We start from the raw sequence: 22,977 nt of genomic DNA, 5'->3' as shown, positions 1-22,977 counted from the left end.
ACTAGGAGAGGTTAAGCAATGCCCTAACAATTGTCAGTGCTTAAGGCCTGGTAGCATTCAGTCCTGCTCCTTCCCTGCCAAACCCACAACAACGTGTGTGCTATGGTTTACATGGAATTATGCTAGATCAAAGAACTGGTACGTGTGTCTGACTCTTTACGTGGCATAATGATGACTTCAGAGCATGTGACACAGGCTAAGGAGGAGAGATGTCATACTGAAACCTCAAGGATGGAAGAGTCTTAGAGAGTCCCCAGCTAGTCACTAATTAATTGCATTTTATGAGCTCAGGCACAGATCCTCAAAGCTGCTTAGGAACTTAACTCCTATTTCATTTCACATTCAAATTTAACTCACTGTGCTTATTCTTAATCACCATCTCAGCCCTGAAGGAGTTTCAAACCCACAGATGTCTCCATTTCAGAGTATGAAGGATGCAAGCAGCTGGGCAGAACCTCCCATGAAAGCTGAACAGTGCTTTGGTTGGAGGAAAAAGGAGGTGATTGGCACCAAATCTGTGGTTTGGAAACAGGCAGGGAGTTTTCTAAGCTGTTCAGAGCAGCCATTTGCTGTGCTCACATCATGTTCATCCTCTTGGACAACATGCTGTTCAAGAAAAAACAAGGGAACCTGCTTTTCCCAGTTAATTTTCACAAACTCCTGTGTAAGTAATGCACAACACGTACAGCTCTGGGCTGACTCCTGTGTAGATCTGTGTTTTGTGGCTATTTTGGATGTCATAGAGGAAAAATCCACTAAACCTATAGCAAAATATAAATCTGTAAAAAAATTATTTGTGTAGTCCAGAATTTCAACAGTCAGGAAACATTTTTTAGTGGAAAGATTTATTTTTAACACATGCACTGTCTACATTGTGTATTTTAAGACTCCCAAAATAAGTTTGACTTGCAGAATTTTGCTGATGAAATGTCTTCCTCAAAAACATCTTAACATGTTCAGTCAAACTAAGGTGTTTTTCCTAATAAATATTGTCACTTATGAGGAGCCTGGGTATTCAATTCTGCAATTCAAAGCCACCAGGAGAGAGAGACACAAGCAAAACAGTCTTCTATTATAAAAGACATTATCCATGGAGAATAAACATACATTTTTAATGATGTGACTGTTAAAAATTTTCCTTATCTCATGTTTACTAAAATCAATGTCTTTAGTAGATTATTTTGGGCAAAATTAAATTATTTTACAAAATGCTAATCTTACAACTAGCAGTACTAAATGCTGGACCTAGTGATCCAGCTAAATAAGTTTTGTAAAGTGTTTTATCTATGATTATATTTCCATGAACTGGAGTAATCTAAACCAATTGACCCATAATGTTTTGCAGGGATCAGATATTTAATTGCATTTATTTCACAAAATGAATGCTCTTTAAAATATATAAAATTAAAATTCTGTTGAGAACCGCAAAGGTTAAATAGATTAGGTAGATTCTTAAAAAATGGCAGTGACTTTATAGAATAAGTAATTTAACCTTTCTAGCTGGTAAAGTATTAAAACTTTTGTTCATTTGATCCTTTTACAGGCTTTTCCCCCCTTCATACTTGAGTGTATCTGACTGGCAGTAGTAGAATCAAACTGAGTGGCTTCTCTTCATTACAATAAATGCTACTGATAAGAAATAAAATGTCAGACCATTTCTCTGGAGCATGCACAATTGGTTTCCACAGGCACAGCTAGAGCACCTACCAGAGCACTGTGGAACGCTCCCCAAGTCTTTCCAAAGGCAAGTACTTACATAGTCTATGCAGCAAAGAGGAGGAATTCTGTGACCACTCTGAGATTTATGATGTGATAGGAATTACAGAAACTTGATGGGAAAACTCTCAGGACTAGGAAACCATAGTGGATGGCTACAAACTCTTTCAGAATGATATAAAGGGAAGAAGATGACATGGAGTTGCATTTTCTGTAAAAGAGAAAGTGAGCCATGGAATACTCCAGAGTCTCCAGATCTGGTCCTCTAGATCAAAAACAAAATGAAAAAAATTGAGGAGTTTTGCAGGAGGTCCATAAAAATGATCAAGGGCTCTAGGACCTGCCCTACAAGGAGAGACTGAAGGAGTTAGCTCTTATCTGCTTTGGAGGGGAAAGCTCAGGGGGGTCTCGATCACAATATTCCAGTACTTGAAGGGCTCCTACAGAGAGGACGGAAGCTCTCACTTCACAAGGAGCCACATGGGGACAACAAGAAGGTACAAGCTGCCCTGGGAGAGGTTTCATCTCAACATAAGGAGCAATTTTTTTACACTAAGATCAATCAGTCACTAGCACAGCCTCCCCAGTAATGTGGTAGAGTCCCCATCAGTAAAGTTTTTCAAGATGTGACTGGACAGGGTGCTAGGTAATCTCACCTAGGCTCCCTTTTCCACAGAATGTTGGACCAGATGATCTACAGATTTCCTTCCAACATGGGCTACTCTGTGATTCTATGAAAAGAGAATAATCAACAAAGACCCCCAAATCCAGTGCCAGGATTAAAGTAAGGACTATACACCACTATTTGGTCACAGTTTAAATATAAATTATGGTATTATAATACCATATTCTGATTACTCAGAAAATCTACTCTTCAGAGGGCAAACACAGCCTGGGCAGCCAGGCATGAAATTCCCTGTCTGACTGCAGCACCCCAGTTGTCTTGCCACATGCTCTGGCAACAGGGAGCCTTCTCTGAGTGGCTTTTGTGGGCAGGTGCCGTGTTTTCCTATGTCATCATGTGTCATTGAAATTAAACAAGTTAGAAAAAGTAATGAATCTGTTCCTGGTCTTCTGCATCAGTGGGCAAGTTGCTCCCAGGCTGGATCCATGACTGCAACATCCATTTTGGCATTATATAATACTGTGTGGATTGCTCCTGGCCTGGCTGGGACACCTGATAACACTCCTTTATTGGACAAGATCATGCCTCTAAATCGACTGCTTTTGAAAAGCAAGGTCCTGAAGTTACAAAGAGAAATAATCACCTGTACCCTCGCCATTGGTCTTTTTCTTAAACAGGACCTTTGGAGATAAATACACTTGACCATGTCTGGCATGTGGAAATGGAACTGCAGGATTAATGAGAAATACCCTATTAACTTCAGCTCCATGTAAATTGTTCGGTGTTTAAGACTTGTAAGGGACTACTTAAATAAAAGATTTTAATCATGCATTTAATATAAGGATTATTGAGTAAAGCAGAATTTCTCCTTTTATGCCATTTTAAATCCAAGTATTTTTTCAAGACACCTGGAATTGAGGATTGAGAACACGTTTGTGTATGTGGGGAGTGCGTAGGGATGTGAATGAATGCAAATTATTTTAAAGAGGCACAAGGTACAGTTAGGAGTGAGATCTGGAGCATTTTATACCAACACAAATAATAACCTTTTGTATATCAGGCACATTTAATTAACTTTGCATATATAGTACAAGTGCAGAAATATTAAACCAAAGTGTTGTCTACTGGAAGATTGTAATTCAAGTGATTTCCATAGTACTTCAGTTTTAAGAAAAGGTCTCCCAAGCCCTGTACTCTGGAGAAGGAGTTGAATAGCTCTTAGACCTGCTAACAAATGGCAGAGGCCTCAGGAGAGTCTAAGTATTAGATCTTCCTCTGAGTTGTGTTGCTGGTTCTGCAGAGTTTCATTCTCCTTCATGGTAGCAGAATCTGACAGGACCCTCACAGGGCCCTTGGTACTTCTCTTATATTCCTGAATCCTGAAGGCAAATGGTTATGTAAAAATCTCAGTTGGTATCAGTGTAAAAGAATTACACTAATATGAATAACAAAATAATTACACTATGCTTCTATTTTTTTTACCTTCTTCTTCAGCACTTATATGTAGCCTGAGTGCATCTCCAAGACCTTCCTTTTAAAGAAACATCCTGGGTTTTTCTGAAATGGCATGAGCCGCAATATCACACCACACTACTGTGATGACATGGAGGTTAAAGGTGCATTTGCTCTAAGGAATGCTTAAAAAGCTCCTCCTTCTCTCAGTTAAACATGAGCACATATCTCAGGACACCTGAGTCCTAGTCCCTGACATTTAAACATGGGGGTAGTGGTAGAGCTTTAGAGTACTGATACTGAAGACATAGAATGAGGCTCTTAGAGGAGACAGAAGAGTTTTACTGTTCTGCAGAAGTGCCAGTTTTGGTTAAAACTGCATGTATATTATTTGTAAACTCCTTAGGATCTGGGAAACGAGCCAATGTACCAAACCCATCCGTCTCCTTCCAAATTTCTGAAGTCCTATAGATGAAGAAGGGAGTGGAAGATACAGCTGAGGCTCTTTGCAGAAAGGATATTATTCTTTACTACATCAAAATTAGAAAACAGAGCAAGAACTTATGGAGAACAGCCCTGAGGAGAAAGGCTTGGAGGTCCTGGTGGACAAAAATTATTGTCTGAGAGCAAGAAACACTACTAACCCCACAAGACACACATGGAGATAATATTTTATATTACAGACCATATGTCTCCTAAGTGAAGCATAGCCATTATTAGAAATTAAGATCCACTCCACCAGAATCCCAGCCTCAAAAACAGTCAGCGGCTTCTCGGTAGCTGGGAAAAAAGCAAACAGCTTCATCTTTTATGAGTGGTAACAAATTTTTCTTCTGGTTTTACATGACAGAGTTTCATGAACTTCCTTTGGAGTTTGTTTTGGTTTTTTTTTTGGTTTTTTTTTTTTTTGTTTTTATTATACAATGAAAAGACAATGGAAAGCCTGAAAAACAAAAAGGTAGTGCTGGTTTCTCTGGAAGCTTTGTGATTTTGTTCAAATCCATAATGAAATTTTAACTGCTACACCCCAGACAGGGTTCTTATCCTCTCTGGAGTCTCTAAAATTTAGGAAAAAAAAAAAGGTTTAAAAAAAGGTTCCTGTAGGTTTGGAAATGCAACATATTTTGCCAAAACCCCTCTAAATTAGATAAATTGGGGGTGGTGCTGTTGGTTCCTCAACCAGTATTTCACCTTCTTGTGCTTGTCAGCAGAATGCAGGGAGCTGCAACAAATCGAAAAACTTCTTGAGCTTTGGGCAATATGGAAGCCCATCCCTATTTAACAATGCCAGTATCATTGGCAACTTCTATCCATCTACTTGTTTTTTGAACAATCTGCTCTGTGAATAGGAGGACTTAGGTAATCTGGTATCCTTTGATTTTTTGTGCTGTGTGCTTTGTACATCTCCACTGCACTGATGCTGGCTGCACAAGCAAGTACCAGTTATTCCCAGAACAGCACTCCCAGCTCCCCATCAGCTACAACATGAGCCCCTCCTACCTGTGGATCCTCCTTGGGTCTGCAGTTTCAGTGTTTCCCTTCTGAAAAGGCCTCATAAATGACACAGAGAACCCTCACTGCCCTGCCAAGACCTCTGACTGCTCTTCAGGCTCTGGTGTTGCAGCAGGTTTTATTCCAGAAGGCCAGAAAGGCTCTGCATCACCGACACCACAAGATAGGAATTTTCTTAATGGAAAGCAATCATTTGGATCTTTGATCTTTAGCAAGCTGCTAATTCTATGAAATCTGTGGAATCTGGGGTGGCTCCTTCCCTCAGAGCAGTTCAAAATGCAGGAGAAATGGAGAATTAATAGAGGGCTAATCCCATTGAACTACATTGATTTTGTTTATTTGGGAAATCATGAAAAAAAACCTAAATTGAGAGAGAAACCCCAAACATTTGAGTCACTGTGACCACATTTAAAAGTTAAACATTACCTGGAACAAGAAGGATGGCTTTTGGGACCCAAGGGAAAGAGGAAAAGCCCTTCCTTGTATCTGTAAAAATGACTGCATTGATACTGGAAAGGAAGTACAGATCTGGGCTTTCCAACTGGTAAGCCGTGGGAAGCCTCTCTAATGCTACACAGACACTCCAATTTAAGCAGGAATACTGTCCTAAATTAGAAAGCTGGACAATAAGTTCAGCTGTCATACATCTGCTACTAAAATAACTGTTTTTAAGAAATACATTATTAACTTAAATGCTACATGATTCCTTCAAAAGCTATGACTCTGAGTGGATTAGTGAAGTGGGAGCGCTTTCAGGCTGTGCTTAATGCACATCTTATTAATTTAAAGCCTTATGATTGCTTTCGATGTGATTATGAGCCAAAGTCAACCTCCACTGTATCTGTCAAAGTTGTTGTAAGACTCTTTACATGGTGGAACAATCACTTCTGAAAGCCTGACTGTTTTTCAGAAGGTAAATATAAGTCTCTCAGTCGGATTACTTGAGCCTCAAGGCGTGGACTCTCTAGGGGCTCCTTTCACAAAACCAGGACCACCCAGCGTCCCGCATTACACATAAATAAGCACACATTTGCATACGAGCAACTCGTACAGGGTTATGTTTTCTGTTTGCTCCCCAGAAGAAGAAATCCAGTAAGGGATGAGGAAGACCTGCAGACAGGTTCTCCTTCTTGGGCCTTTCTAAAGTTCCAAGTGAACAGAGAGCAGCTGGGTCCCTTGGTATTGGGAAATTACCACTGGGTTTGCAGTGGAACAAGCCAATATCCCAGCTTCCTGCAGCCGGGATGGCTGTAAGTGGACACCTACAGCACATGGGGTTTCTGAGCTGCACAGGGGTCGATAACCCCGTAAGGACTCTTGTCACCTGGCAAGGGTTACAGCCACAAGCTGGTTACTGTGGCGTGCAACATGGCCATGGCTTAGCCAAGCAGTGACACAAGCAGAGACTCCCTGATCCACAGTCAATGTCCTTCCCACCATCCAGAGCAGATAAGACAATGTGTCACCTATTTATTACATGAATAAGTACTACCAGACTATATTTAATACAAACTCAACATCTGACAACTGCTAACCTTCAAGATGAAAGTTCTCTTTATTTATTGCTTCCCTTTATGTAAACATATAGACTGCTTACACTTCAAATGGTTTTGCAAATACAACAGTCTATATAAGCTCTTTTATGTACCTAGAATGGGGCCTCCCTAGCAGGGCTTGGAAATCATTCAGGTTGCCTCTGAACAATTTAGAGGCACAGCGTGAAACAGAGACGGAAAAGAGTCACAATTACAGAGATATCTGATATCTAGCAACAACTGTGACAACAACAATTCTTTGAAAACTGTGTAGGTGTATCTATGTCATAGTTTTAAATAGGAGCACTCAAAGGTAGCAAACACCTCAATAAGAAACAAAGCTGAACTGTGAGAGCTCTTGAGTTTGTACAGCCCTCAGCAAAATGAGGCTGAAACTGGTTGTGCTTCTTTTTCACCCCTGCAGAATGGGTGCAAAGCAACAACAGATAATTGAATCTCTTTAGAACGTCAAGCCCTGGCTTTGGGGAGATCACTCGAGAACAAAACATGAGCCCTATTGGCAGACAACACACCCAGTTAACCCAGTTTTCTGTCTTCACTGGTGATCAGCAGCAGAGACTGAGAAAAAAAGAAAGAACATAGAGCAAAAGAGAGTGAACCTCCTCTTCTCCCATGTTTTTTTAGCCTCCAAAGTTCTTTCTGTATGCAGAGCCACAGAGGGCTTTCACTTCTACAGGTTTGTCTAGTCTTTCCTTGTGCCTATGGATTTTTTTAGCACTTACCACAGCAGTGCTGCACTTTAGTCCCTCCCTCTTTTGCTCTGTACCCACATTTTTGCATTTCTCAACATCTTGCCGTTTCAATGTACAATCAGCGTGCCTCTGACGATGAGGCAAATGCAAGCAATTGTGTTCAACAGAATATGCTGAAAATGGAGGCAGGCTGGCACCTGCACAAGCCCAGGCAGCTTAGCTGCATGAGGAGCATGGTGCTGCTCTGCCTGCCACCCTGCCCACTGCTGCCCAGCCCCAGAGCTTGCCCTTCCCTGGCCCAACTGCCTCCCCACCTTCCTACTTGCCACCTTTCATCTTTTTTTCTGACACTGAAGTCAGCACAAATGCATCAGTGTGGAGCATGTGCTGGTGCTGATTCCTCAGAAAGTGAAAAGCCCCCTTTGGAAAACAACTCTTTGAGGAATATCCCAAAGGAGTAGCTAAACAGCATCTAGGCGTTTCCTAAGATCTCTGCCAAAATGTACAGTCAGTTCACACATCACGCAGAAGTATTCGATTTACACAGTCAGCCTCTACTTATATTTTGATCCCCATGTACCGCTCTTCTCTGAGAAAGATGCTTGGCTCCCAGACAGTTGGAACAAGTCCAATATAATGACCAAGCCTTAATGACCAGGGAAGGCTTTGGATAGAGAGAGGGTGGGTGGTCTCCCCTGACTTTCTTCTACCCTTTCTCTTCTTCATCTCTCTTGGTATGAAGATATAATATGTGTTGTGGAGGGGTGCTGAGTGTACAGGATGAGTAATTTGCTTTCCTCACTGAGCCCTGTTACATACAGACTTCAGTCACGGAGAAGAAAAACAGACCTTTGCATTGGAAATGGCCTGGGAACCAACCAGCCTAAGCAAAACCACCCAGATCATCTGGATACACAGAGCCTAGTTGCAGTGAAATGTATTTCTTGAGATCCCGAGTTCCTTTTGGACTCACACACATCGATGCTCATCAGGAATTAACTCCAGGAGTTTTACTGCAAGCCTTTGCCTCGGAAAAAAAAAAAAAAAAAGTAAAGGCAATTGAATTCAGGCTCAGCCTCGTATTCTTTTGGAATACATTTCCCCACTGATTGTCCCTTTTCTAGGCACAGTGAGCGTTTGCAAACCGCGGGTGCCCAGGCAGTCCCGGGGAGCCCCGGGAGCGATTGACGGCCGCGGCCACGGGAGGGCAGCGCCGATCCTGAGAGCTCAGCCCCAGCCAAAGCCGGCGCGCATCCTCCGGGATCGCCGCTTCCCACGTGCCGCACCAAGCACAAGGGAAGGATTGACATCTTAGTTTACCTGAGGTGCAGGAACAAACAAAGGGCTACTTCTTTTCCTGGCTTTACTACTTCCTCCTGCCTGTGTGTTTTTAATTTCATCAAATTAATTATTCATATCATCGGGAAAATATTTAGATGAAAATTCTTCAGTCTGCTTACCCTAGATAATGAAATAAGAAAATAATATAATACAAATGGCAAAAATGCTAGAGGATGAACTGTTTCCAGTGAAATTGAATTCAGCATTTGATGGACTGGGAGTGTTCTACACTGTGAATTCATAATTTTGCAAAGAAAACAGGAGTCATTCATTGAACTGATATCAGCTGCCAGATATGAACAATAGGGTTAAAAGAAAATAATTTGTCTGGAAATAAGCCAAAACATATCAATCTGTTCAATCTCTCTGATCCAGTGAGCCAGGAAATAATCAGCCTGACTGTGCTGGTTTTGGCTGAAGTAAAGTTAATTTTCTTCATCTGCGTTTCGGATTTGTGCTGGAAATGGTGTTGATAACACGGGCATGCTTCAGTTGTTTCTGAGCAGCACTTGCACAGCATCGAGGCTTTTTCTGCTTGCATTGCCCTTGAGTGGGCTGGCCATGAGTGGGCTGGGGTGCACAAGGAGTTGGGAGGGGACACAGCCAGGACAGCTGGCCCTGATGGACCAAGGGGATATGCAAGACCACAGGACATCATGCTCAGTATATAAAGCCTCCAAAGGAGGAAGAGGGAGAGATTGGAGAGATTAACTTCCCAAGTCACCGCTACATGTGATGGGGTCCTGTTCTCCTGGGGATGGCTGAACACCTGCTGGCCCATGGGAAAGCAGTGAATTAATTCCTTGGGTTTTTTGCTTTGCTTGTATGTGTGGTTTTTTCTTTCCCTATTAAACTGTCTTTATATCAACACATGAGTTTTCTCACTTCTACCCTTCTGTTTCTCTCCCCCATCCTGCTGGTGGGAGGGAGTGAGCAGCTGCGTAGGGCTTCGTTTCTGACTAGGGTTCAACCATGACACAGCTGCAGCTTTGCTCATTTACTCAGAACTTCTCTGTATTCCAGCACGAAATAGTCCTGGCAAGAACTGAGACCATGGCCCAGTGCAGCACATTGCAGTGAGGAAAAAACATGCTGCCATGGGTCAGTGACTGGCTTTTAATTTTGGAAATCAATACTGTCAAAAAGCTACATGTTTCTTTCCACTGCTGCACAATCATCAAAGCCTCAGACCAGGACAACAATGTGTGTAGCCTTGCACCATAAATACAGACGTGGCCTATAATGTAGTTTGTGGGAAGGGCAGCAGTGCTTGGAGGGAGGTTGTGATGAGAATGCTGGACTTTTCTTGCCCCACACATCTGTAACTGCTTCAGTGCTGCCCTTGTTCCTGCACAGATTACCTGCCAGGTGACATTTCCCTCCACTTGTCCCACACTTCAAGAGGACCTCAGCAAAATTTACAACTACCTGAAAGGAAGATGTAGTGAGGTGGGGTCAATCACTTCTGACATGTCTCAAGTTGAAAGGATGAGAGGAAATTACCTTAAATTGTGCCAGGGAAGGTTCAGATTAGGTATTAGAAAAAAATTTTACATTGAAAGAGTAGTTGGGCTTTGGAATAAGTTATTCAGAAGGCTGATGGAGTCATCATCTCTGGAAGTGTTCAAGAAGCATTTGATGTGGCAGTCAGGAATATGTTTTAGGGGTGATTATGCTGGGTTGATGGTTGGACTAGATGATCTTCAAGGTCTCGTCCAACCTAGATGATTTTCTGATTCCACAAAAATGCACTAAGACCTCCTTTGCTTTTAACATTATATTACATCTAAAGGGTGCATTTCCCTGTGATCCTGGAAACGGGAGAGAGAAGAAGAAAGAGAGACAAAAGAGGTGACGTCCACTGACTTCCCCATCTTCAGCTTTTCCTGGACTAATGAAAAAGTGCTGAGATAAAAAACCGGCCAGAGAGGAGCCAAGAGTCAGGAGACACATCCAAGACTTTGGTAATGTCATGATGGGACTCCATACTAAGGCATAAGTGACTAGCTGTAAATATGACTCAGACTATTAGGATCAACTTTTAAACATTGCAAGTCGAGATAAGGGGCTTTGGGGGACAGTGGTTGTCTCCCAGTCCAGTAGGAGAAACCCCTAATGCCAAATTCAGCTTTTCACCGTCTCTTCGCCACAGAGGAAAACCCATTTTGGCAACTCCACCATCTCTTTCCCTGGGGATGAGGGAGGCAGTAGAAGATTGCTTCCTGGTTCTATATAACAGAAAAAGGAAGCTTAACAAAGAGAAACAAGGGCAAAACAAAGCACCAGAGCACCAAGCTTCATCTCATACTAGTTTGCAGAATCAAGATTTTAGTAAGGATTACAAAATTCACAAATATTTGATACTGATAAATCCAGCTGTAGTCATCTGGAGCAGATGTGCACCAAACAGCCGAAGATTCCCCAACTTTATTTATGGTCAGGTATCTCTAAAGCTGCCAACAGAAAAGTACCACTCACTGACACCTCATTACAGTTGGTCGTCTTTTGTAGCACTGGGCATTCATGTCCAATCTGAATTAGCAAAAAGTTATCAAGTCAGGGTCCTGAAATGAAATAGCATGAAACCCAGGAACTAGCTGGGGGACCAAAGCATAGATCAGAAGAAAGCCAAACTTGAATTCAGTTTTCACATTTCCCACTGATATGTTGTGACCACAATGAGCTCAGCAAAAATGTTTCTCTAAAAAACTGACTACCTGAATTTGAATGAGTGACTCCACAATCTCTTCATGGTCAGCAGAGGAGACATCTGCCAAACTTCTTTTCTAGGAAGAACTGAGTTATTTTCAAGAGCTGCCTACTCCTCTTTGCTGATTAGAAAAGAAGCCTATGGTGAGTACTGCAGACTGAGGCAGTCTAACTTTGAGATATCTAATTAGGATGGATGAATCTCAAACCTAATCTGCTTAGGCCTTTAGTGTCTCATTTGCAAAATAATACAATGGACAATAATAATAAAAATAATGATAATGATGCTATTAATGCAGAAATGACAAAATGTAGCTCTCTATTCATCTGTAAAACACCGTTTGATCCAGCGATGCATGAAGCATTATAATATGTGATTTCACTCTTTTGCTAAGCAACGAAGAAACTAAAAGGCAGCCAAGTGCCAGTAAAGCAGAATAAATATGCACTGCTGACACCACTATTTGAAGTTAAGCTGACTAACACTAAGTACCATCAGAAGGCTCTCCTTCAGCTCAGGACATACTTAGGTCTTTAGCACCTGCTTAGATATTAATGCCTGAATAAGTTAATTGTTTAAACGGGACAGTTAAGTGTTGCCTTACTGCTCTGCTGAATTGTAACCTGAGACTGGACCTTCAAATTACATTTCCAAGAGAATACAGGATCTGTTGCAGTGGGTCAGGCTGATGCTCCATCTGGATTTGCATGCAACTATAATAATGCAACTGCAATAGGTGCATTTCAAGGTAAGAAAAATTAGGACAATTGTGATGTCACAGTACATAGAGAACCCATCTATTCTGAATAATTTTTGACAAGCTTAGCATTGTAGATTCCTTAACTTTTATTCATACATGTGTACTATAGATTCAGAGAAAATGTCACACCTTCAGAGGATATCAGCATATCATAACTCGATGTAAGAAATTTACAGGAATTTACTCTCTGTAAAAATAAAAAACCTTTAATAACTTATTCTGTCTGACAAAACAAGGTCTGTTTGTTCCATGTCAGAAAGCTTCTGAAGCAGAAGTTTTATCAAGACTTCTAAGTCCCTGATGTTATCAAATGCAATTCGCAAGAGTTGAGCTTTCCCCTAAGGAGACAATCTTCCCTAAATTTAAGATATTTCATAGATTAATTCTCTTAAAGCATGAAGCCATTACGTGAAATCACAGCAAGCAATTTCTTTTAAAAAGTCTATTCTCTTAACTATAAATATTTAATAAGCAAAATGAAGCTATGAAAGAAGCTATGAATCAAAAACTATGAAAGTAGGCACAATGCCTCTTGTGACTGGCCAGTTTGACTGGTATCTCAGCTGGGAGGACTATAATTGTTGACCAACAGCACCAGATGTGCTTTAGGACAAAAAAGGATAGAATGAAATGACTGGCCACTTATTTTCATGTTTTGGTAAAGCACAAATTACTTTCCACCCATGAGGAAGATACATTGTATGATTAGATGCAAGATATTAAACTAAATTAATTGGATGTTATGGGATTAAAAAATAAACAAAAAAGCATGCATTTGCAATCATCTGATTGACTGAGGGGATCTAATCTTTGAAAGATAAAATAAGCAATTTCCCCTCTTATAGCAGTCTCAATGAATATGTATTTTCTGCTTGCAAACTGAGAAATGCATAAAATAAGTATTAATAAAAAATTAAGCTTGTAGCTTGCCAGAAGAAAGCTTCTATATGTAAGGTGAAACTAAAGCTATCGCAACTGTGGTTATAGTTACAACAGGTGCTAATTCATGAGCAAAGGAGAGGATTACTGGTTTTTTCTGCATCTCTATTTCTGCAATGATGGAGTAAAGCACAACATTTTCTCACAGCTGGGATATTTATTAAGAGCCCTGTCCCACGCAGATCCTCTGGTGCCTAACAGTATGTGAGCTCATACTTTTCCCTTTCTCTCTGTCCAAACACTTACAGGGTAGCTCTCCCTCTACACAGATGTTTACTTTCAGGAAATTTGTAGGGATTTAAAAATTCTTCACCCCCTGTCAAATTCAGAGTTCAAAGGAACGACAAGAACCTCTGACACACATTTCCATAGGAAGCCATGCCAAAGGGAATGTATGTGGCCTCAGGTATTCCTCCTGTCCTCAGCACCTCTGCTGTTTCAGGTGGATGCGCCCTCTCTACCTGCAGAAATGGTCACTGCCTTCTTTTTCCAGCTGCATGGAGAACTTATGCAAATGAGAAAAAATCCAAACCATTAAATACATAAAAAGAGCTATGGAATTAACCACGAACAAAGATACTGTTAGCCACACACAAAACCTTGAGCCAACAATTAATTTGTTTGCTTTATATGTCATTGAGGTGGATGTACTCTAATAAACTATGTATTATTTCTTAATGGAAGCAATTCAAGGTCATCTAAGATGTATGTACTCATGATTAAGCACTGATTAAGAATATGATATTAAAAATATAAATTGCTGGAAGGTCCAGGACATCTGGCATGACCCCTTGTATTTGTTTGAGGGCATAGGCTTATGCTTACATTGCAGAGAATGTGCTGTGCAAGTAGCTAATGTTGCAGTGAGGATGTGACACAGTAAAGAATATTTCAGGTCACTGTATGCTGAACTCATGAATTGTATAACATTTTCCGAAGCATAGGAACATAAGCAAATCTTACAAAACTTACGGTGAAAGGCATACATTTTGTGAAAAGAAAAAAAACAAATTTCATTTAATAAACTGGGTCATTTAGTAAACAAAAGAAAGTTTCCAAAAGGGAAACATTCTTTGCAAAGTGATAATATTAATTATGGTATTCTTGCTAGCATGAATCTCAGGCTGCATGTTTTGAATTTAACCAAAAAATCATTAACCTCTCTATTTCCAGCAAAAAAAGGCTTCACATTAGAAAACTGCAAGTGGAGTGCGGATTATTTTAAAATAAGGACCATTCAAGAAGCACTGTTTAAAGCAGACAATATGCAAACCATGATCTGAAAAGGACTACTATATTAGGAAACACAATTTGATTTAAAGGGTTAGTTGGGGCAAATGATTGATTTTCACTTTTCATGCAATCAGAAATCAATTGCTCTGAAAAAATTGCCATCATATGCTTTTGTGAACTAGAACTGAAGAAAGTAGAGACCAAATTTGCAGTTAAAAATAAGACCTTAAAATGTCTCTGATGAAGGCTGAGACTGACAACTCGACTCAAAACTCAGAAAGTTCAGCAAGACAAGAAATAGAAACCCATGTCATCCAGTTTTAAAATCTAAAGATGACAGAATGACAAACAGAAGAAAAATGAAGAGGAGAGGCTGCTTTACAGTTCAGTTCTGTGGCCTTTAAGGTACCATTTTTCCTAAACCTAATTTGCTGAGCAAATTTTTACAATCTGCATGGACCTCTGGCCCATCTAACTTGATCCCAACCATGTTAGAGATATGCTAGCCAGGCACTTAAACACTGAGCCCCAGTACTTGAGGCAGGCACCCACATTTCTTCATTCAGCTGAAGGACTGCTTGCTATAACTGAAGAGCAGGAAACACCATGGTGCCATCAAATGTCTGCAGCCATGGTAAGGGGCTGCAATCTGCCTCTGGTTCCCAGGGTTTTTTCCAATTGGATTGCAAGGAAAATCCTCACATCTAATTATCACTTGGACCTAGGGGACTCATCAGTCACCTATGGCAGGACTGTTGTGCCACTTTAGGCCACCATCCATCGCAAATTAAGCTGCACTGACACATTTAACACTTCAGAAAGAGGAGATTTGGGTACGTGCCTGGAAAGCAAGCACACAACCAGCTGTGTGGTGAAGGCAGTGGTGGCTGGCAGGGTGCATGGGGGAATCCTTGCTGACTGCTTGACTGCTGCAGGCAATGGGCTAAACCCTTGTGTCTTGTGGGCCTAATGCAGAGTGGGGTTATTTAGGGTTTCATTAGTTAATGAATCAACTATTGGAACTCCCTTTGATCCTTGATATATGAATGTCTTCCTATACCTATAGTGTCATCCCGTCCTACATCTCCTCAGAGTCCCCTTGGCCTAGCTGGTACAGCTTTGTTTCCTCTTCACACTCAGCTGGATATGCCTCACGCTTGCCACAATTTTCTGGCTCATAAGCATTTAACTCCCTCATCCTCCTTTCCAAATGTAGCAACAATCATACCTGTGAAAAGCTAGGAGATTAAATCCTGTGCTAGAAAGTTCAATGCCAACTTCTGCAGAAACAGGGATTCACTCTGGCACAGTATTTGGGTCCTTATGACATAGTTACATGTGGTTTTTATTTGCATATATTAGCTTAGCTTGATATTTGTTTTATCTTTACCAAATATTTTACTGCCTTCCCTTTCTTCCATTGCCCCAAACAATTCTCAGAGCTAAGACTTTTGTTGTTAGCTGTCTTCCTCTTCTGGCACATACAGTATCGAACTTGTTTGTTGGTTTGAATAATTTACATGTCTGTGCAGCCAGGATCTGAGAGCGAGGTGTTTATGTCAGTCAGAGGCAGGAAAGTCAATGAGACATTCCCTTTGATCCGACCACCTTTGTGTCTAGTGACTTGTTGCCATGACTCTTCCACTCTTGTTTGATTTCTTACATTGTGTGCAAGGTTCAAATCAGTGACAATCCTTGCAGAGCAGGGAGTCAGGAGCTCAGACGCTTCGAAACACCATAAAAGTCTGTGTAGACATCATCAATATTTAGCAACTGAAAACCTTAGAACAAGCAAGTCTCTGACAAAAGCTAATATTGTGACAACAGAGAAACAAAGGAAGCAAATCTTCTCAGGAGTTTCTGCCAGCCCTCCTGAACCCGGCACCCATTTATTGCCTGCCACAGCACCTCAGCATCATTCCAACAGCAAGAGGGGAACATAAAACTAGCATCCACTTATTTTTCAAGGAGACTGGAAAGCTCATAGCAAATATAAGGTAAGAGCAAGACTCCCAGAAGGGTCCTAGGATATAATCTCATCTCTGTCACCATCTGGCAGTGTAACCTGGTACCAACTCTGCCCCACAGTTCCCTCACAGCCCAGTAGGCTGTGGGGCTGCATGTGCACATGAACTGGTGAATGCAACACATTCCTGCAAAAAATGGTGCAACGGCTGCTTAGACAAACACCCCTAAAATCCCATTCTCACGGATCTCCTGACCCCCCAGGCTGAAGTGCAAGGTTGCAGGCTTAAATGCAGCCACTTTTCCCAACAGCTGGCATGTCTTGCTGAAGCAGCAGGCGCCGGGGTAAGGAGGGCAGCCAAGGGTCCCACTGCAATGCCTGGTGCCGTGGTGACCCAAGAGCACCAGCACTGCTGCACTGATGGACAGACTGCCCTGGGGCTGCAAACCTGTGCAGTCCTCTGCTTCTCACAGGGGTGTTTGAGCTCCACAGCTGCTTGTAGGGAACAGGGAGGGTGGCTATGGAAAGATCTACACCTCCTTTACAGGGTAGCATGCTGCTGGCTGCTCAAGCTGGACTTGCAGCATTTCCCTGTCTGTTCCCCCTCCTGTTCTCCTGGGTAGATCCCAGGCAGCCACCTCTGTGACAGCACTGCTTGTCCCACTGCTGCTGCCCATGACACTAGTGGTGTGCTTCTCTTGGCCCCTCTGAGGGCTTGGCTGGGATTCCTTTGCTCACAGTGAGCAGAGTCAGTGGAATCAGTGGATGGGTAAATGTGGAGAGCAGCTCCAGGAGGGAGCCACGAACAAATCCCTAGTTTGCTGTGGATTCTGTCAAAGCAAGATTGCTGGCCTGCACTTGTCAATATGTTAATAGGTTGTATTGACCTTCACAGTGGAATAATGTGTCTCCATTAAGTGATTAAACCTTCAGACATTGCATTTGATCACACCAGCACTGTGCTCCTCAGTGTGACTGTTATACATGTTTGTAATTAAAGCATGGGTGTTATTAGGAAGATGGCCTGTCTGTGAAAAAGAATCTTATAAAGAGACAGTAAAGAACACACAGCCAAATAAGTATATTTATCTGTGAGCCAAGTCTTTGGAATTAAATGAGGCCCAAGTCACAATCCTTCATCAAGTCAGGCACCTGTTCAATGAGCACAGGGAAAGTGTGCAGTCCCAAAGCAAGGTGTATTCCTCTTAAGGGCACAATATCAAAAATTTGACTGCACTCTAGTCCTAAAATCATACGGCAATGAGTCATCTTCTGCTGGAGAAAGTAGTCTAAGGCTTAGAAAGTGTATTTTCTGTTCAATTAGATTAGAACAGGTTAAAGAGTCATTGCTTTGATGAAAGAGTTGACTCCAAGCTGGCAGATACCTACACCTCAAAGCTAAAACTCCTTCCAGCAGGCTCCTTTCCAACAGCATCTGTGCTCAAGGCACATGCAGTGCAAAGCCTGTCTGTGGAAGCAGCGTGCAGGGGACAATAGATTGCCACCAGACCTGCACCACTAGGCTAGGGAGAGGGCACAAGCAATGCTGAGCAGGGCAAAAAGAGCTTCTTGTCCCTCCTTCTTCCTCCAGCCACATTCAGATAGGGTCCTCCCTGACTGTGACTAGCCTGGTCCACTTCCACTGTCTGTCTCTCCTTACAGCAGGTTCTGGCCCTTGGGGCAACAGAACTCTCTTGCTGCTGCAATCCCTCAGGGTGGCTCTTTCCTCAGAGTTTTCCTGCCTTACAAACTGAATGCTGCTCAAATTGTGCAGCCAGATGGCAAATAAAACCTCCCAGCTGTGAGGTTAAATGCTTAACCTTCACATCCTCCTAGGGCTTTCCTTCAAAGGCAGTGCTGCTCCAAGGCTGATGGGTGTTGCTGGCCCCCAGGTTATTCCTGCTTGCAGCTTGCAGTGAAACCTGGCAGCAGCCTCCCTTCACTGCACTCAGTCCTTGCTTTCTTCAGGAAACATTTGCAGCCACAGGTATAACACAATCTACAGCTGCATTAGAAAACCACAGAATTTAAATGTTCCAAAACACAGAGCATTATTTTTCCTGACACTGCAGCTTTTAGCTGAAGTTGTTCCTCCTCTTGGGCTACCCACTGCAGTTATAACACAGAAATCCCTGAGGACTCTCATCCCATGCTGCAGCACTTCTTCAGCGTCTCTATGACTAATCAAGTACACAAGCATGAAGGAAACTTGTACTAGTACCTAGTCTCATCTTTTTCTGTCTTAGGCTATACTGAGAATAAACAACTCTTTCACTTGACCACAACATATCCCTTGTTTAACTAATCCATTCCCTTCTCCCTGCATTACTACCAACAAAATACAACCACTCTTTACAGTCTTAGAAAACATTAACATATATCCACACCATGATTTTCTCCATGGTCGCTCTCCTAGGAGAATGATTTTAACTCCTTTGGTAAACTGTGGAAGATGTCAGAAAATTTATTTAAATTCACATGCTGCAGAAAAAATTATCACAACCCTTGTAGAGGAGGAAAGAAAAACTAAACAGAAGTTCATGGACTGGAGGGGACCCATATGGACCACATGGATCTTGTAGACTTTTGAATATATTTGTTAAAATAATAGATAATGAACACTGCATCTACACAAAAACAAGGCTCAATAAGATACAACAACCTGGATATAATGCAAAAGGAAGCATTTTACAGAGTAAAAAAAAATATTTGCAAAATACATACTTTTTTTTTTTTTTTAATAGAGAATTTTGGGCACTATGACTGCTGTTAGTTCCTCCCATATAGATCATGCAAGCTGTGAGCAGTAGCACAGCTTTAGCCAGCAGCAATGGTCCAGGGTGTGATTAGCTGCTGGGTTTTTATTGTTCTTGCCATAATTTATAGTATATCTGTAGGACTGAGTAGGTAAATTTAAAAAATGGTGAAAATATGGCCTGTTACTGAAGTGGAACTGACACCGAATTTAAATTGCATCCAACGTGTCTTATCAAGTAATAGGCAATTCATCATATCAAAATTCCCTCAACTGAAAATATTAATAATTAGACAAAGGCTGTTAGCCCACCATAGCAGAAAGGATATTGGTTTTGTACGTACTGGCTCTGCTTACACTAACAGTAATGCCAGTAGCTTTATTTAGTATTGCTGCTGACATGTATTTAAATTTCAGGGCATGCTTTACAGGCAGAGGTTGGCTCATTTCAGTCAGAGGTTTTCCTCAATAATAAATCTTTCCCAATTTTGGTGTGTTTAAGAAAGTCCTCCAATGGCTTACCACAGGCCCATTGAGAGACCATCAATTGACACTTAAAGAATTACCATGTCTTATTTTTCAGTTTTAGCCTTTAGGTTTAAATGAATAATTTGATTAGGAGACCATTGTTTTTGGGAAACCTTCACACAGAAGCAGGACCTGTGGTACCTCTTGTGAGCTGTTCATGGCTGGAGAAGGCAAGAAACAAATGTCTTCCAAAAAAATGCAATGGAAATGCTTCTTTCTGGGAGACCGGAAGGCGAGCTACAGTTGAGGGGGTAGGCAGGCAGACACCTGTGGAATAAATCACTGAAGACAGGACAGCACCAGTGGAAGGTCTGGCCCCATATCACAGCAGATGAGAAATTGCTGAAATTCAGGACACTCTCTCTCTTCAGCATTTATCCTTAAGTGTGACCCTGCCAAAATAAGTTCCTTAATTCCATCTTCAAACACTTTTGACTTTTTTTTTTTTTATTCTTTGTGCAACCTTACAGGCAGAGCTGAAAGTTGTAATCTGAAGTGACATCTATGTTGATCTCAACTTTATCCACTTCACTTCTGATTTTCACTTAGCAAAGGGACATACAGACAAAATAGCTCTCATGGACAATGAAGTTGCCCCCAAGATTAGGGAAAAAAAAAAAAAAAAAGGACTGAACTATAATGACAGGTTAAAAAACGAATATAGCTTTTTAAAAAGGAGACCAAAAGCTGTGGGACTTAAGAAATAAGACTTTCCCAGCTCTTTCTCAGACTTTCTTACATTGTCATTTACAAATACTGTAGGTGAGGTAGCTGTTCCAAATTCACTTTCTGCTCCTTTCTAATACAGCTATGTATATGGTTTTGCATCTGGGTCAGTTTTACCACAACATCAAATATTTAAACATTTTCAGCCACCACAGAGCAGCAGTCCAACCTCCACACCTCCAACAGGCTTTGCAAATTCACCAAACCAGCTATGGTTATATCAGCCCTGATGTGCCCTGAGGACACTGGAAACATGCACCTCACCCATCTAAATTTTCTGAAGAGAACTGCTCCTACCCTCAACAAGGACTTGTGTTTAGGAGCTTGGACAATGTACATACGTAACAGAATACAAAATGTAAACCCCAGTGGTTATGTGCTTCTATTCATCACAAAACATCCTGGAAAGGAGGGACGGGGGGAAATCAACACACAGCTGGGACAATCATAAATTAACTTTTCCTATTACTGCCTTTCCTGGTGATCAGGCAACCCCCTCAACTTGTCAATCTTAACATCAGAAACAAATGCCTTGAAGGTCAAAATGCAACATCATGTAAGACACCCCCTAAACCTCAAATCTATCAGTTTCATCAGCATGATGCAGACTCTTTCAGTAACTGCTTCTCACACCAGAAGCATAACAGTCTGGGCATCCTACAGCCCTGGATTTGCTTCCTTCTACCCAATGTGCTGGATACCCTCCCAAAAATGAGCCACTCTACACTAGAAGGAGGAGGCTCTAGATAACTGACAGAGGACAGAAATACACAGTTGTCAGTAGGAAATCTGTTTTTACAGAATAGCCACTCCATCTCTGACTTCTCAGTCCTTGGGCCCACAAAAGTCTTAAAAATATCTTCAAAAGCTGAGTCAGGGAACTGAAATTCATAACTCAAGTGGACACTTAAAATTACAGACTTGGAGAGGAAGGTGACTTTATTGCACATATCAGTTTTGCTCACTCCCAGCTAGACCTTTGCTGTTTCACAGCTGGTTATTACTTTTCCTTCTTTGTCCTAGAAGAAAGAACTAATGTCTTTTTCAACTCTCACTTATCTAAGACACATCTCTAGTTTTCAAGTACCAAGGACTTTTTTCCTTTACATCATCTAACTATTAGTGTAATCAACTTAAGCTCAAAGTAGTTTAAATATAGTTCAAAGCTTATGATGTCTGTATCAGGCCTAAGGAAGATCTCATGTGTCTGAAACCTTGCTTATTTTTTCCCCCAATTCTGACCTATATTCTAATAAATAATATTACTTTTCCCTGTAAATATTTTGCATTTTTATATCCTTGTACCACCCCCAGCTGTAACAACACAAATACACAAATATTTTAGCTTGTGAAACACTGAATCATGTACTTCCAAAAAAAAATTCACTTAGTTTTTAAGAAACACCAATGCTTTATAGCATCTGCATTTAGAAAACATAGAATCATGCAAGTGAGAATGATTTCGGATCTGCTTGCATCTGATAAAGCTTGGGGAATACATGCTATGGCTATTTAAATTTGAGATCCTATAAAACCTCTGTGCTTGCTGGATTCAAAGATGGATTTGTTTTACAACAGTCTACTTATCTGTAGCAAAATACCTAATTCCCAGGTCAAATTAAAAGTAAGAGCACTTTGTTTCCATGCAAACACTAGGGAAGTCTTACAAAAGACTGGACTACAAGGTCAGAGACTTTCCAAGCCTGTCCTTGCTTCTCCAGTTCAAACTGTGACCTGCCATGTGTTGCTCCCCTTTCAGTTTTGTCCTGGGGGGCCTTTCATGCCCTGACATGGGACCTGCGCGTGGAGGTGCTGTGTACGAGCATTTCAGTGACAGCTCAGACACTGGGCACTCTTCGTATGTTTCAAGAAAAGGTGTACCTGGGAGCTTCTTAAATCCCCAAACCCCAGCAGGGTAACCTGTCCTGTGCAGGGAGTCCAACACGCCCTCCCAGATTGTTGGGACAGGCCTTTATTACCACCAGCTTGGTCACCCACATCCTTTCATGGGTCCTGGCACCTGCACAGATCTTCATCCTCCCCCAAAATCTCTAGAGGATTATTTTTGCTTTTGAACATCTGTCATCACTGCCAGGGGCTCTGTGCACCCTGTTCAGGAGAAGCTGTGTGGAGCAGGTACCAGCCAAGCATCTCTCAAAAACCTGTGCTCTTTCATGGTATAACTGGGCTTGCATAGCTAGGAGATATTTCCTGGATTTTTGCTTTTGTCTCTAAACCACATTTCTTGACTCAGCCTGTCAGACCTCTGAATAAATAGCATTTGATAGCTCTCAGGACACAATGTGAGAACATGTCATTCCCACGTTTTGAGAGCAGAGAAGGGGAGGCAGAGGAAGCTGTCTGTGGAGCCCCAAGGAGTGCTGAGGACACGGGGAAGCTCTGGCAGTAGCTGACACCAGATAATAACATTGGGAAAAAACCTAATAATGTAGTTAGGGCAGCAGA

The 22,977-nt window shown here is 41.6% G+C and overlaps 1 protein-coding gene across 1 annotated transcript in view; it reads right to left on the bottom strand.

The window, feature by feature from the left end:
* MTUS2 (microtubule associated scaffold protein 2) overlaps positions 1-22,977 on the bottom strand; it is a 157,974-nt gene that overhangs the window by 68,031 nt on the left and 66,966 nt on the right. The window lies entirely within an intron of this gene.

Source organism: Vidua chalybeata, chromosome 2 (genome assembly GCF_026979565.1).
Source record: "Vidua chalybeata isolate OUT-0048 chromosome 2, bVidCha1 merged haplotype, whole genome shotgun sequence".
Taxonomy (NCBI): Eukaryota; Metazoa; Chordata; class Aves; order Passeriformes; family Viduidae; genus Vidua; species Vidua chalybeata.
The sequence above is the reverse complement of the archived record's forward strand: the minus strand, read 5'-3'. Positions and strand labels throughout refer to the sequence as shown.